This window comes from Centrocercus urophasianus, unplaced genomic scaffold (genome assembly GCF_019232065.1).
Source record: "Centrocercus urophasianus isolate 14NV4802_14NV808 unplaced genomic scaffold, USGS_Curo_1.0 seq_10, whole genome shotgun sequence".
Taxonomy (NCBI): Eukaryota; Metazoa; Chordata; class Aves; order Galliformes; family Phasianidae; genus Centrocercus; species Centrocercus urophasianus.
In genome coordinates this window covers 94,922,499-94,939,434 of record NW_024884142.1, presented here as the reverse complement: position 1 = coordinate 94,939,434, position 16,936 = coordinate 94,922,499, and the positions used below count along the sequence as shown (strand labels likewise).

Genomic DNA, 16,936 nt, shown 5'->3' with positions numbered 1-16,936 from the left:
ATTTACGTTCACAGAACAAATAGTTTATGTGCAAGGGTAAAGTCGTCATACAGATGCAAACCATCCATTTTTACAACTGAATTTCTCACTAAATTTCACAAGCATTCTTTTTCCACAGACATCAGGATGGTTCCACCTTCTACCTTCTCTCATCCTCACAAGGGCATTGGGTTGTTCTGTTTTTTGTAAAAACCAGCAGGCGACAGGCAAGCCAAGACACTGATGGAGGAGCCAAGGGAGAGTTCTGTGTACAATAATGACAAAAGGCCCTGCCAGAAGAATGCTAACAGGAAGGAAATGAGGTGGCAGAAGTCACTGATCGAACACTTGAAGTGCATGCAATGGCTGTGCCAGGATTCCTGCCCGACATCACTCACATGGGGAGCTACCACAGTTCAAAGGAGAAATCCAAAGAGCGACTGAAAGCTTGAAATGGAGGAGATAAAACGACACATTTACACCCAAGTCCAGTTCTTTAAGAGAGCAAACCTGGCAAAATGAAAGCATCGTGCACTGTAAATGTTTTTTGTCCTCAAATACAACTGCATCTCCCTGATGCTGCTATTCAGGCACGGGGAAGACCCTTCTCATAGCTATACTGGATGTATCCATCTTCTTGAAGCGTGCATTATTTCATGTGCTAACTGCCAAGGAATCCGACTGACCAAGTGCAGAGATCAATTATGTATTTAGTGTGAGAGTGCTTCTGATTAGGAAAGGTTTCATGGGATTAAAAGGAACTTTACTGCCACTTTGTTCAATGAAAATTCAGTATGTTGTAACATGTAACTGATGCATGTCAGGTAGAATACACAAATGACTGTTAGGGCAGACCTCAGCTGTGGCAAGCAGGGCAAGCAGTTATGCTCAGGCTGTTCTTAACTATTCACCCCTACAATATTACTCAGTACAGTCCACCAGTGTTTCATTAAATGATTGGGACAGCAACATTTGGGATCAATAACCATGCAGACAGGACGTGGATGCAACAGCTTTCACACTTTCTTCTCTTTGACAATGGTTGCTGTCACATACCTCAGTGCTACAGCCCACGTAGGAAATACACAGAATGCCTCTGTAGAACATAATTACAGCTGGACAGCACACATAAACAAATGTTTGGTGAGGAATTTCACAGCTCACCTCTATTTGGCAGTGGGCTTTCTTGTAGATTCCTGTCTGATTAAGAGTTATTAAAAACATAGGTCACATCTGCCAGAAGAAGATGTGTTTGCAAGCTAAGGAGATTGTGGGAGAAAGGCAAATGAAACCCTTCCTATGCTCTGCCCCTGGAGGTGTTCAAGGCCAGGTTGGACGGGGCCCTGGGCAGCCTGGTCTGGTATTAAATGTGGAGGTTGGTGACCCTGCCTGTGGCAGGGAGGTTGGAGATTGGTCATCCTTGAGATCCCTTCCAACCCTGGCCATTCTGTGATTCTGTGATTTACAGCCTGAGGCTCTCGGAAGCATCATACTGAAACCACATCACATTCCCACGCTGGAGTGAATCATTCTTACTGAAATGACCAGAACAGGGCAGACCTTTTAGGAAGGACTGACGGCACCACATGCAGCCCTGGGTCACAATCCTCAGCAGGATGAATCTGCCGCCAGACTCATGCTGAAAACTCGGGCTTTCCGGTCACAACTGCGTACCTCAGGTCATGTGAGCCTGTATTCCCAAGCAAGTTTCCCCAAGGCAAGGTCTGCCCATGCAACCCTTAAGATCTGCATCAGCTGCTTTTACAGCTTAATCACAAGGTGAGTGCGAGCAGAACCAAGCTCCCAATTCTGGTGGAAGTGGTTTTGCAGGAGCCTAAGGCATAATTCAGCTTTTTTCCCCATTTCAGGTTGTGCCAGTTAAAAGAGAAGTAAATTGAGCAAAAGGACACTCTTGAGTTACACTAAGACTGTACATGCCACCTTATGCAAGTCTAAGCGTAAAGTACAAGTAAAGCACACTTTTGTCCATAAAGCAGCTAAAAGTTGGCTGTAAGTATGGGATGATAGCTGTGTAATTACCACATTCTCATGTAGACTAACCTGAAATGTGAAGGAGGGGACAGTAAATCAGGCTGCTCAGAGCTGGGTTTAGTCTCATGTAACACTCCGTTAGTTTGCACAGTCCACAAAGTTCTAAAGATAGATAAAAAAGAAAGAAGATGGAGCTCTGAATCTCAAAACTCCACACCAACTCCCCTGAGCTGTCTTCCAGCAGCAGGACAGATTTGGTATCTCTGCTGTTCCTAATGAAGAAACAAGGCATCCTTTCTGATATCTCCGAGTGCTATAAAAATTTTCATCCCGTTTGGATGCTTTGCAATTAAACAAAACCAAAATGGAACAAGTCATTCATTAGAAGCCAACCCAGAAGCCACCAAACAGGAACATCCCCAGAGTACTGAGCACGAAGCTGACTGCTGACCTGAAGCCACCAAACACGCCATGCGGCACCGTGAGCCCTTTCACCGTATGGGAACCTGCAGCAGTCCATTTCTGTACCTCCAGTATGAAGCAGCAGTGCCGTGAAGCTCTGAAGCACGGTGCACCTGCCTGCAAGCCAGAAAGCTGGCACTGGCTGAGCCTTTGTGGAAACAGAAAAGGTCTTTAGGCAGGAGTGGATATGTGTGTCAGTGGGACTGCCAGAGCACTGCTGTGAGATGGGAACAGCACGTGCATACCCACTCTCAGGCTGGAAGACCAAGTCGATGCACAAAGAGAACCCCACTGCTCTGCCACTGTCCAGCTGAGCCTTTTGGGAAGCTGTGGGGTGGGCATTCACTTCCTGCAGCCCTCTTGGTTCTCTCCCCACACGCTATCCTACCCCTCCTCCCATTTCCCTTCTGAGCCCAGGCTATAAAAAGGAGCTGCAAAACCAACATCCACAAAACACACCCTCCCCCAGGCATGAATCAGGTCTGCCAGGTTGGTTTGTTTGTTTCAGTAACAACAGAGAGTAGCAAAAATATTTATATAAGAGAACATCTTGTAAACACCAGCATTCTTGCTGTCCTCTAGAAAAATACTCAGAAGCACAACTGTCTGTATCTCAGTAACTACACTTTAAAAAAGCCTCATTTTGAGAAAACCAACTCTCACACATTTGAAAGTCAAGAAAAAAAAACAACACAGCTGTTCCCTATTGCATCATTTGGACTCACTCATTAAAAAGTTTCCCATTAACTTCAGCTCTTCTACTGCTTTATGTAACAGTGGATTTAGCTTAGATGCCCAGATCCTGGCCCTGGGCAACCTGATCTAGCTGTGGTGCTCTAAAAGCAATGCCTCCTGTTTTATTTTGCTGGCCCACAATGTCAGAGGCAGATGGTGGGATGGCAGTACTGATTGAACCTTCCCACCAATATCCTGTTACGTTTTGTTGTGGTGCTGTTATGTCCCTTGCTAGGGAGGTAATGTTATCTTTATTAACAATTTTTGATACTGTGCTGATTAAAGTGCCTTATTTATGAAAGTTGTTTTCTTAACTTAAAGAATTGTGGAAGCCATGTCTTCAACACAACTAATGGTCTTCAGATCTCCAGTATGTCATAAGAGTTTAGAAGTGTGGCCTTTTGGGGGGGGGAGTCAAAGCCCAGTGATTCAGCAATAAGTGACTGAAATAAAAAGTAATTCATTTCTCACTTCATCAGATATATGGAAGACTGAATCGAAGAAATTCCTGACGTATTTCCTATAGAAATCAATCTGGCTGCTTTTTGCAGACCTCTTAGTTCCTCAGAGCTAAACAATAAATAACAAGTTCTTTACTTCTACGTGGCATTTCTCCTTACGGATCACTGCATATTCTGCAGCCAAGCAAATCTTCTACTTCCTCTGTTAACCAGGAAAAATACCATGCACACGTTACATAAGTAATTAACTACATTATTGGTAAACAAAGACTCTGAAGTCACGATGGTCAAACTTCTAAGCATTTTATATTAGCTTGGAGAGGAAGAACAGCAAAGGATACCTCCAAAACACTGAAATGGTCTCTGTGACACACTGGGAGACAACTCCGTGCAGTTCTCCACCTGAACATCTGCCCCGGTCACCCCTGCGTGGGCCAAAGGTAACCCTCACACAGCGCCTGGCCCCGGCACCATCAGCCAAACCCTGCAGAGCACAGGGCCGGAGCATGCAGCTCTGCAGGGAGTCAGGAAGAGAGAACAGGAGCCCTGCTCTGCCCTGCCCGCCCAGTGGGGACACGTCCTCCTGCAGGGATGGGGCTGCGGGGTGAGGTGCCAGGCACGGTGCCCAGGAGGTTGTGTTCCCTGCAGCAGGAAGAGACAGTGCAGCACAGAGTGAGGCAGTGGCACAGCTGCCCAGGGAGGGATGGAGTCACCAGCCCTGGAGGTGTTCCAGAACTGTGGAGATGTGGCACAGAGAGACGTGGGTTAGAGGACGTGGTGGGGGTGGACTGGATGTGATCTTAGTGGACTTTTCCAACCGTAATTCCGTGATTCTGTGACTCTAATCACAGGTTTGTTTCCACCAAAGCAGGAGATCTGGGATTCAATCTGTGGTGTCTTAACACCAGGTGAATATTGTGCAATTGACTGTACAAGCAAATTGAGCTGCAAAGCTACAAGCCAGCTGGGATCCCTAAGCGAGTGGGGAGGGAGCTGTCCTGGCATTGCCTTTTTTTCATTCCTTAATCATTAATAAGTTCTAATTGTAGTCAAAAAGAAAATGCCCAGAAACAGCCAGTGAGGAAACCTAAAGAACAAGCAGAAGGGTGGCACTGACCCGACAGCAATAATAGCACCCAAACTCCACAGGTAAGGAAATTACAAAGCACTGCAGGTCTCTGAGTCCTTTTTAGGCACCACACAATGTGCCCCAGCTGTGGCAGCTCCCCGCCCATGGCAGGCAGTTTTAATGATATTCAGTGTATTGCAATTCTTCCTCTGACAGGCAGAAATAGTAAGATATCAACCTTGAGGTTTAGGAAGGACCCATTTAAAGACTTGCATGATAAAGAAGTGCAAATCTCAGGGGAAAAACAAAACAAAACACAACACAGCACAAAATCAGTGAACATCAAAACAATTCCAAGCAATCCTACATCCAAGAAGGCAACAGAAAAGAAATAAAATCCCAGTCCCACCTGGAATCAGAATTGGAAATGAGACGCTTTATAAAACACTGCAAGGAAGCTTTTTTTTTAAAGACAGGTTCTGAAGTCATTTTTGCATTGATGCCTGGTAGCTCTGCTATGGAAACCTCAGACTAACGAGTGTGAGAATTTCCTACTGCACTGTCAGATGGCAACAAACAGTCCCTCGTAAACAAATCTCAACAAAGTCATCTTTATATTGTCCTTACTACTATTACTTGCTTCCAAACTCTTCTACGAAGAGGCCTCTCCTTGACACCCAGTGCACACAACGTAAGTGTGACTCATCTGGGCACTGAGAGTCTGGTTGCTTAGAAGATAGTGGGTTTACTTCTCTTTTGGATGCTGTATTGTCTCTTCCATGCAAGCACCTGCTATGTGAGTGCCTCAGCGTAAGTGGCAGAAGAGGGAACCAGAAATGACCTGCATTATAATTCAGGCTACAAAAATACAAAAAATAATGCATGAGTTACCATGGCAATGTTCTAGAAAGTATGAAGAGATGACCCAAAAAGAAGGGAAATATTGGGTTTGAGCTTATTTTTCTTCTGAAAGAATCAAAGTGGTAGCACATTGAACTCGGTGATTCATGCTAAGAGGAAATATTGATTGTCAGATGTTTATGAGAGTGACTGACTCCTGCTGCTTAGATTCTCAGATCAGGAAAACTGGGGGAGTGGAAAAAAAGCCAACCAAACCAAAGCTGTGCTGCCACAAGCCAAGCCAGCAAGATAAAGTAGAAGTTGCATTGAAGCTGCAATCCCTTTGCACCAATGGTGATCCTACTGCAAACCTTGGAAGTTATTTTTAGATCATTAATGTGGGTAATTCCAGACAAATTGGAATGGATGGCAATCCACTGCCTTTATAGAAGCATGTCTGACAATACTAAGTTCACTATTTTTAACCAAGTTCAGAACTATTTTTGCAACTATAACCATGGCCTTCAAAAACTCTGTGGCAAAGCGTAATTCTTTTCCATGATCCTGCATAAAATAAATTATTACCATACCAACCTAATTCCTTTGTGTCATTCTGGTATTATATGAACCAAGAATCTCTTCAGCTAATGATTATTACATCAACTCAGGAAAAAAAAAAAAAATTAACGTCCTGCAGATTCCTTTTTAATTCTTTTAATGTAAGATCAAGCCTGTAATACCACGGATTAAATAGAAAGCATTGCAGCAATTGGAATAATCCCAGGCACTAAGACCAGCTCTCTGATACCGCACAGCAAATGTGATGTCATTGCTCATATGTTAGCGACCTACTGAAATATTCCACTCAGCATGTTGAACCCCAAATGAAAGATGATTATTTAGGGTTTACCCTGCTGGTGCTTATGCCTTTTGGAAGCACAGATTTCTTATCAGAAGGTGTTAGGGGAAAAAAATATTAGTGTAACTAATTAGAAGGAAGCTTACTCTGAAAATCTTTCATATTTCACGTCATAAAGAATTATTAAAAGACAACTTTAACACCTTTATGCAAGGTGTATATCTTCAATATGGCTATGCTACTTTCAAACTGGTGATGCTACCCCATATTTTACCTGTAAGCCTTCCAACTTCCTCTCTTTTTTTTTTCAGTCCCTTTGATTTGTGCCTGCTTCCTTTCCTGAACTCATGCAGTGCCCGCATCCCTTTCCCAGAGCATCATCCTGCCACATGCTCTCCCTACGCAAACTCTTCCAATGGCTACTTATGTACACTTCCACCTAACAGCACAACACCACCGTGTATAAATACAGTCTGACAGAGCCAAGCTGTCTGTGTCTCACAGTTAATTATCCCGCATTTGTGATTAGCAATCTCACATTTCGTCTCAGCGCTGAGGGAGCACTCAGTCACAAGCGCAGCGTTCCAGATATTGCTAGGACACTGCTCATTCATTATTGACTCGAAGGAGCTGAAACCCTCTGTTGTTTTACAGAAAGCACCACAAACATCTTTTCTAAAATCACAACACAACAGTCTTGATGTACTGAAGTAATGTGAATGCTGAGCCAATTCATACAGCACCTTGCGGGGGAGGGAAGGGAAAGGTTATACAAGTCCCTGCTCTGCTGGGGCTAATGTAATTTGCACAAAATGATATCTGTTTTTGTTGTCAAAAAGCAAATTTAATTCTCATTTCCAGATGACTTCCTGAAATGTTATACCTGCAACTTTTTATACGGGCATATCTACAATGGCTCCTCGCTTACCTGGTTCCTGTTAGCCTTTTACAACACACTCTCATGCAGCTGAGAAAATGATCGCATAAAATGCCTTTCTAAACATGTTGAGGTCATTGGTCATCAAGGGAGGTAAAAAGGATGGAAACCCCTTCAGCTGTCCTTCGCTGACAAGTGTCACATGTCTAAATGTATGGAACATGCATAGTGCTGCAGCCTCCTGCCTGTTGAGAGTTCAGGTCTAACGATGGCAAGGTCACTTTGGCTGTATGACATAGAGAAATAGGGTCAGACAGAACTGCCAGGAAAGTCCTTCAGCTGAGTCTCAAAGTTCAGAATGGACCCCTTGATCAGTGGTTTATGTCTGAAAGATTATAGGTGCGATCAGTCCTTTACATCACTTAGTCAAGATTTCAAGCTATACTACCAGTAAACCAGAAAAGATGCAGAACCCACAGTCCATCAGTTGTACTCACAGTTTGGGATATCTACTCCCTAACCTTTCAAAAAATGTCAGCATTTGTAACAGTGCTCCACACCTTTTCAACATGGCTCCAACGAGCTTTCAGTGTAAGCATGCAGTTGGGGGATTTGCCCGCTTCTGTCCAAAAATAGGAGCATCTTCCTGGGAAAAGACTGTGAGAGACTCAGTTGAAGCCAGCTCCACCAAGCCTCATCAAGGGGCTCTTTGGACTGAAACAAGACAGGAGGCAGCAGGAGGCTCTTTTCTACCTGCACCCTACATGTGGGAACCCCTACATCAACCCTAGCACCTTGATAACCCATCAGTGAGGGAAAGCTGAATCCAGGGGCACTCTGGAACGTGCTGAATTCGGGTCAAGTTCTCTAGGAGCTGAGCTTCTGCATAAAATGTTCACCAAGAATGCACAAACAAGGTTTTGAGGGGCTCCTGATATGTCTGCAGCAACTTCTTCATAAGGGTTGAAAGATGCCTCCCTGACTTTGCTGGAAGACTTATCTTAATATTTTCCTTTCCTTCAGAAACACAGTGGCACAAGTACCTCCTATATGGAAAGATATTTAAGGAGAAATTCTCTAAACGCTGTTCACCTTCAGTATTGATCCTGGAAACAAACCGATGTGGGGAGGGATTCCTCCGACTCCAGCCTGGCGCAGGAGATGCTGACCTTGTAAGCTGGTCAAAGCTGAAGGCTCCTGAACACAGGGTTGGGTAATCCTAGCTATAGGCACTGCCATCACTGTTGTCTTCTCAGAAGACAGAAATAAAGTCATGGTAAGAGAACAGAAAGCATAATGCTCTAATTCCTGGTGCAGAAATGAGGACACGCTCCTGTACCTAAACCAAACACTATTTTGACATAAAGCATGTCACTACTGTTCTCTGGTTTTGCCAAATCAAAGCATCTTTGAAAGCAGAGCTGAACTCAAGGTTCTTTCAAGCCGTGCAACAATAAGCGTGGGATGGTTAACCTTCAACAGGGCGTTCTGCTGCTGCTGCTTGACTGGCTTGAGATAAATAGGTGCAACAGCACACAAAATAAATTACCACACCTCCTGAGTCCACTGACACTTCCTTGGTAACGTTGGTATCCACCCCTGGGAGGGTCTCCAGCCCAGATATTATGCAGAAGAGAAGACAAACAAAGAGTCAAAATCACCAGTTAAGAACTACATCTGTCTTGTAACTCTTCTTTACACACACCTCATTTCCATTAGGCAAGCTTAAAAAACGTCTACAGAGCGTTTAGGTAAAGTCTGTGGTCAGTTTTGGAGGTCCCTGGTCTAACCCCCATTTAGGAGATGGTACATAAAAGCTTTATATGGAATCATGTTTATTTTGTAACAAACACGGCTGCCAGTCCCCAGTCATCTGAAAAGTGTGAATTAGCCTGAAAACTCTTGGAGTCTCACATTGTTCCTCCATTTGAAAAGAGCTTTCAAGGATCCTGTGCAATTCCAGTGCCTGTCATAAGATGAAATCTTAAAGGAAAACATAATGAATTTTATGTTTAACATTGGCATTCACCTTTCTCCATCTGAATGCCCTAGAGCATACCTGGCAGGGCTTAAGAGGTTTTAAAAGGAAAAGCAATATAGCAACATCCATAAGTTTCACCAATCTGTACAGAGAAGCGTTAGAGACAGCTCTAAAAATAAAGCCTTATTAAATTCCCTTTGTATCACTGTGGCATTTGAATCAATACACATATTTAAAAACGACAGAAATACGCTCTGTTTCTGGCAGAGCATCAGCTTCTCATCTTACTTCCCAAAGCCATTTCCCTGCAGCTCATCCCAACTGCCCCACCTGGGAGCTCTCTCACTGCCAATGCTCACAAGGGTACCAAAGAACAGAGAATTCCATTGCAGTGTATGTGAGCTCTGCTGTGTCAGCTCTCCTCTAACAACACAGCTCTCAGTGGCACCACTGCAAGGTTATGTGCTTTCCTTGGGAGGTGCCAATCCCAAGCTAGGGGATCTTCGGGATGAATGTCCCTCCTCACCTAGGATCACTATCTTTCTGTGCTGATCTATATTCTTTTTCTATCTGTACTTGTTTTCTTGCACTCTATTTTTGACTTTTTGTTTTAAACCTGATCATGGTTTTGTCGTCTCGCTTAACTGCAACTGAAGAGTATCATTCTCAGAAAAAGAGAAGCAAAACAGGACCGAGCAGTGAGAGTTACTTTCACATAAACTACATACACACAATTTAAGTAATCTGCATTTAGAAATACCCACATTATCAAAGAATACAGCCAGAAGCTCAGTAAAGGAGCTAATCTTTAAGAGGACCCTGGCATATTCTGGCTGAGAGCACAACCAGCCTGCATAATTACCAGGTTGGTAGCATCCCCCAACCAGATCTTTTCTGTTCCCCAGCTCTTCAATGTTTTAGTTTATCCATATTATATAAAGGCCTCAACTACCCATTAATGTCCTCCCTAAAAGTATTACACTGGAAATAAAAGCTGACTGGAATTGAACAGTCTCAGACAGCTCAAGTGGCCGTATTTTCCAGGACACCAGACGATGCTGACTCCTGTTGGAATGAGCATTTTGGAATTAGATGTATTGAAAATCTTCTTTTCTGTCCTCTTCTGAGTCATGCATGCTGGCTCTGTAGTCTAACAGGCACCTGGCTCTGCTGAAATAGAAGAACAGATGAGGGAAGTGCAGAGCACAGCGATGAAACACTTAAAAACACAGAGCTCAAACAAAAATAATAGAATCACAGAATGTTTTGGGTTGGAGGAGACCCTAGAGCCCACCCAGCCCCAACGCCTGCTGTGGGCAGGGCTGCCCCCCACCACTCAGGCTGCCCAGGGCCCATCCAGTCTGGCTTTGGGCACCTCCAGGGATGGGGCACTCAGCTCTGGGCAGCAGTGCAGGGCCTCACCAACCTCTGAGTGAAGATTTTCTTCCTAACATCTAACCCAGATCTCCTCTCTTGCACATTTCCCAAACGGTTATTTAAGGCCACACAATGCCCTTGTTCCCTGAGCAGCGAGGAGCTGTGTCCCCCAGAATTCCCTTCCCAGTTGGATTCCTGTACCTGTACCTTGGAGATTGGCCTGACTTGGCTAAAACAAATACATCCACGTCCAAGAAATAATGTTTTTCATGAGGAAAGTTATTTTTTTCAAGGGCCTGTTTACTCACATCCATCCCCACTGTGCCAGGCATTAATTTCCCCACAGCAGTGCCAGGCATTAATTTCCTCCAGGGTACATGACTACCTAGAGGGGAAGAGCACGAAGGCTGGCCCAGCAGATGCTGTACACGCAGCAGTGGCAGCAGCATCACAGCCCAACAAAACACGGAGCCTCTGCCACAGCACGCTGTGAGTCACACAGACCCAGAATGACACACAAATGGGCCACTAAATGGAGAGTGAACCGTCTCTAATTAGGACAGAAGGGCTCATCTGAAAGCACAAAAACGGTGTTACTACAGGCTTGAAAAGAGGCTTGCAGTTCGGCATGCGTTCAGTTGAGGTTTTTGTGATTCTTCTTAAAATATATAGCACAGTAATACACTTAGGCCAGAGGCTTTTTTGTTCATTTGTTTTTGGTGCTCTCAGGACATCTATCTACACTCTTTCCAAAGGTCTGAAAATAGATTTTATGGGGACAAGAGGGACTACTCAGGACTTCTGTTGCCACTCCAAACATGAATACTCGGCGAGACCAAAATAATGACACTTGCTTCTCTTTAATAATTTGAATGCATGAACGTACAAAGGAAAAATAAGCCAAAGTGGAAAAAGAGTGGTTTTACTTCATTTTTGATAACCACTCTGTTTTTTCCTGATTAGTTTTAGAATGCAAAGTGCTCTCTTTTAATTCAGAAGCCTCCCATGAGAAGCAGGGCAGCCCCATATTGAGTGGGACAGACCTTGCACTCACATTTATCACTGCAACAGCAGCTCCTGCTGAGCATGACACAAAGCCCACTAAGGCTAGTGGGAATCAGTGCTGCTTCGGTGACCTTTGGTTCCAATGCACTGAAATAGTGGCACCGTGTGCAGGGAAGGCGATACTGACAGAACAGAGCTGAAAAAGTGCAGAAGCTGCAAACTTGCCATTTGCTTTCCTTTTTTTCTTTTAAATACAGAGTACGTGCTTGCTAATATTTGCTGCATGATGCTCAACTCCTCTTTTCTTTCCCTGTGTGAGAGGAAAAGCAAAGGCTCACGATGAAAACTGAAGCTGCAGCTCCAGCCCCGCAGAGCTCAGCGTGGGAGGACACTTGTGCCTGCACAGAATCCCACTGAAGTCAAGCAGCCCAAGACTCTGCCCACACAGCTCCCTTTGCTCAGCTAATATTACAACTCCGCTTTATTGATGCTGCAATTTCCACATTCGTTTCTATGAAGAGAATGCAGGCAGGGCTAAAATATGAAACCTGCATTACAGTCAAAGCGCTGCACATTGCTGCGTCTGTCTGAAAGACTCATCAGGAGAGCTCAGGACATTGGTTCTTAACACATTCACAAAATCAGCCCTGCCACAAGGACTATTTTGATGCCCAGCACTTCACAGCCTTCTTGACAGGCACCACGTTGAACCACCTTTTTTTGGAAAGAGAAAAGATTCAGAGGAAAGTTATCTAATTTTGGTTGACCTCTCTTTCTCAACTCAAGGGCAAGTGGTGCAGAAGCAGGAAGCATTTCCATAACTGAATTGCAGAGCAGCCATTTAACAATTAATGTGTGAACCACTCAACATTGGAAACTGAATGTAAAAATAAGCATGTGGGAATTGGAGATACTCCCACACAAAGAAAGACTACAGCTCCTCCATACCAGATATTTAATTGGCTATTTCTTTCTTTTCTCCCTGCAAGCAAGGGAAGGAGAGGGCTGTGTGTGTTATAAAAGAACATAACCAGCTCTCCAGAAGAAAATGGAGATGATATGAATGACTCATTGAGCTTCCTGCACCTTTGATGCAGAGCAGAATTCTCTCTTCTTTTTATCCACAGCAGTAATCTTACTTTTCAGTCAGGACTTGTGGTTTGGACATCAGCACCTAGCTGAGGGGCCCAAGGCACACACACTCCTCACTGGCACAAAATCCCTAACACCACAGCCTTGTTCTCCTGCATGAACAGAACTTCAGTTTGTAACCCTGGCAGATGTAAGGTCATCGTTCTTGCTTTAGGGCTGCAAGGAAAAGGATGCATCCCACATCCTCCCCATTTCTGTGAGAGGTGTAATACAAAATCTAAAGTCACTCCCTCTGTAAGAAAACAGGAAGAAGAGGAGAAGTGCAATATTGAGCGCTGGTGCCTGTTTTTAGACAGCTGCACTGAAGTGGATATATAATATAATATCTGAGTGGGCCTGAGTCCTCAAACCTTCCAAACTCGCAGGCTTGTGCTGATTGCTGGTCCATCTGCTGTACTCTTAACCAAAACATATCAACTTGCTTTTTTATTTTGTTTTGCCCAGCTTTATTTCCTACCACTTCTCTCGCTTGCTATCATGGAATTCACTGTTGGAAACTGAATGGGGATTTTCAGTGACCACTCAGCACTCAAACCTTTTCTATCTCCTGTGAACTATCACAGCTCAAACCTTGGAGAGGTTTACAAGATCCAAATGACTCCTTCTCAGCAGAACTGTTGCCTCCCCTCCGGAAATTGGAGAACTTATCTTGGCTAATATTAATTACAAGGCTGGGTTCAGCCCTTGTTAGCTGTTGTTTGCGTGTACCACAAAACCCACACTGATTAACTTCCACCAGCCTGCCAAGCCGTTTCAGGGCAGAATGCAGGACTATGCATCAGCAGTACTGCAGATGAAGAGAGAGGGGCACTGCCAGGACAGCACAGCAAAGGCAGGAATTAGCATTGTTTCACTTTTTACTATGCAGTGTTTCACTTCCAGGAGGGCTAAATTTGCTCATAAATTTAAAACAGAGTTTGAAGAATGGCTAAAAGAGCTCCAAGAAAGAACATTCATGGTAGCACATTGGGCTGTACTGTATTAATTGTGATCTACTGTAGACCTGCTAACATCCATTGGCCACTACAGAAACATACCTTAACTTCCTTGGATAAAAGGATTACTTTGAGATCAAGTACATTGGGAAGCAGCTCTACATTTGGAACTGCCTTCATCCCCACAGGCCCAATTAACAGGCTTTGAACCAAGTTGTGAACACATAAAGAAAGTTTTACTACAGTGGTATTTTCTAAAATATCAGCATGGCTTATGAATAGGGTGTTCTTGCTATAGTGAGCTGCTAAAATAATCAGGAGACAAAGACGGTATTTTTCTCTTCTCCCAGTTGATTCACCAATAAATTGTGTTCTGGATCAGGAACCAACTTTCCCATTTAATGGTGTTGGTGCTACTTTTGTACACAACCATTTAACAAAGGGCTGTAATTAAGCACTTATAAAGTACCTTACATTGACATTACAGAAGTCAGCTCCTCACTTCAGACCGCTGCAGTATTGGTACTGGTTTTTGCTTGTTTGTTGTCATTGGGACAGCACAACTGGGGCAGGAGGCACCACAAGCACTTGCTGTATAGCCTTCCACAAAGAACCAGGCTGTGCTCCTGCCAACTCCCTGGCCTGGAGTGACAGAGGACAGGCAACAGAACCAAGCTGCTGAACCCGACCCATCTGTGACAAAACCAGGACACTACATCCGTGCCAAAACGCATCCCACAGATGCTTTGTGGAAGAGGCTCTTCTGACACGCAGTTGAATGATGTGCTATTCTGAAGAGGTTAATATTGATTTTAGCACACTGATGAATTTTGAACAATAAAACGGTTGCAGACAACTTTAGACTTGTTCTTCTGTAAGCTCACTGGGTTTATCCTGTCACACACTTTGCAGAAGATGGATGGAAGAACGGGCAAACTGTTCAGCAGTTTTCTCTGAACTTCTCTTGGGCAGGTATGCTGATAGTGTTATCTTGGTACACAGAAAGTATTGCTTCAGTGGAACTGAGGAAATTCTGACTCAGCAGTTTTGAATCTAACTTAGAAAAATGACAACTCCCCAGGCAAACACAAAAGTTCACAGAGAGGTGAACTCTTCAGGAGGAGGAATAGCAAAATGTCAGCAAAATGCTGCCTGACCTCCCTTATGCCAGCAAGGAGCATTTCACTGATCTGGGGCTGCTGCATCCTCAGCTTTCATAAATTTCACTGTGCCACCAGGTAGTCTTCTGCAACTTGATGGCAGTACTGACCTTACAAAAGGCTTGAATGCTGGTGATGCTGAAATCAGACAAGCTGGGGAGATGCCTGCAATAGTGACAGTGACCTTGCTTCGTTTCACCCAGGTGCATCAGTCAGAAACCAATTTACTCACAAAACATTGTGTTATGCACTGAATACATTCTCCCTTGTCATAGCTCACTGGCCTCCTCAGCCCTTAAGATGTCTAGTCTGTATTTCAGGGTGTCTTAAGAGCAAAAGCCAACAAAGACCGAGCAGTGTGTGTGTGACACACTTTGTCTTACATATGCCCTTGTACATTTGTTCATATGGGCATGGTGTTCTGTTCAGTTCCATGTGGCAGGGCATCAAACACTAGAGAGATGTTTCCTTGCCTTCATTCCCAAGTTTCCACCACACCAGTGCTATCTGCAAGAAAAATTCCAGATCTCCTCTGTTCCAGCCACAAAACAACCTCCAAGCTTCATCCAAACCACACCAAAGCTCTCAGCCTTCAAGAGGACACATCTTAGGATATGAAGGATATCCTAAGATCAGGACATGGGTGGAGACCTTTCTGAAATAAAAATATCACCTTTAAATTGGGCCTCAGACAGCTTGACCACAACAGCCTTTATGTGATTTGCAGTCAGTATGGACAGTGGGGGAAATAACGATTGTATTTAGGATCAGGGGAAGAATGGGTTTAAATAGCATGTAAGTGCTGCAGTGTGCAGAGCACCTTCACCTCTGCTCAAATTACAGCGACAGGAAAGAAGCCCATGAAGGGAATAGAAGCTAAGGGCTGGCTACGCTTTTTCTATTTTAATCACAACACCAACACATCGATAGAATCAGGAGCTGCAGAAGGACATGCACAGAAGGGAGACACATTTCAGTAGGCCACGAGCCCCACGGCACCTAAGGAACCACAATTTGGAAGAGAAGTTAAGGACTTGTACATCATAGAATCACAAAGTGGCTTGGGTTGAAAGGGAACATTAAAGCCCATCAAGTTCCAACCTCCTGACGTGAGCAGGGCTGCCCCCTACCAGCTCAGGCTGCCCAGGATCCATCCATCCTGGCCATGGGTATCTCTAGGGATGGGGCACCCACAGCTCTCTGGGCAGCAGTGCCAGGGCCTCACCGCTCTCTGAGGGAAACATTTTCCCCTAACATCTAACCAAAACCTACCTTGTTCGAGCTTAAAATCATTTCTCTCTTTTCTATCAGTATCAGACCATGTAAAAAGTTGGGTCTCCCTCCCGATCATAAGCTTCTTTTAAATACTACAATGAAATCTTTTCAGAGCCTTCTCTTCTTCAGGCTGAACAAGCCCAGCTCCCTCAGCCTTTCTTCAGCTCTTCTTCATAGGAGAGGTGCTCCAGCCCTCTGAGCATCTTCATGGCCTCCTCTAGACCCATCCTGTATCAGCTCCACATCCTTCTTTGCTGGGAGCTTCAGATCTGGACACAATATTCCAGATGGGGCCTCACAAGGGCACAGCAGAGGGGCGTAACCCCCACCCTCACCTTGCTGTTACCCCTCTGTTGTTGCAGCCCAGGATATCATTGGCCATCTGGGCTGCAAGCACACACTGCTGGCTCATGTCTGTCTCGTCGCTCACTAGGACCCCCAAGTCCTTCCATGCAGAGCTGCTCTCAATAAGCTCTCCCAGTCCCGTGTGTTTTCTTAGAGGCACCCAGTGCCCCATGGCATGGAAGGTGGGACTGGGAGATGAGCAGACATCACTCTTTACAGCCTGCACCACTAGCAGAAGGAGACCCAGCAGCAAATCTTGGGCAATATTGGGACTGCATGTGAAGTTCAGGCAGCACAAGGCCCTACAGAACTTCCTCTCAAGAGAAAGAAATGAAGTACTGGTGAGAACTAATCTGTCTGGTTGCTGTTTGAGGGAAGCAATGAATGATTTTCCTTGCTGGAAGCCTCTCCTACATGTTAACTAACCAGGGT

At 44.6% G+C, this 16,936-nt stretch overlaps 1 protein-coding gene across 1 annotated transcript in view; it reads right to left on the bottom strand.

Annotated features, from left to right (window-relative positions):
• COMMD1 (copper metabolism domain containing 1) overlaps positions 1–16,936 on the bottom strand; it is a 67,435-nt gene that overhangs the window by 964 nt on the left and 49,535 nt on the right. The window lies entirely within an intron of this gene.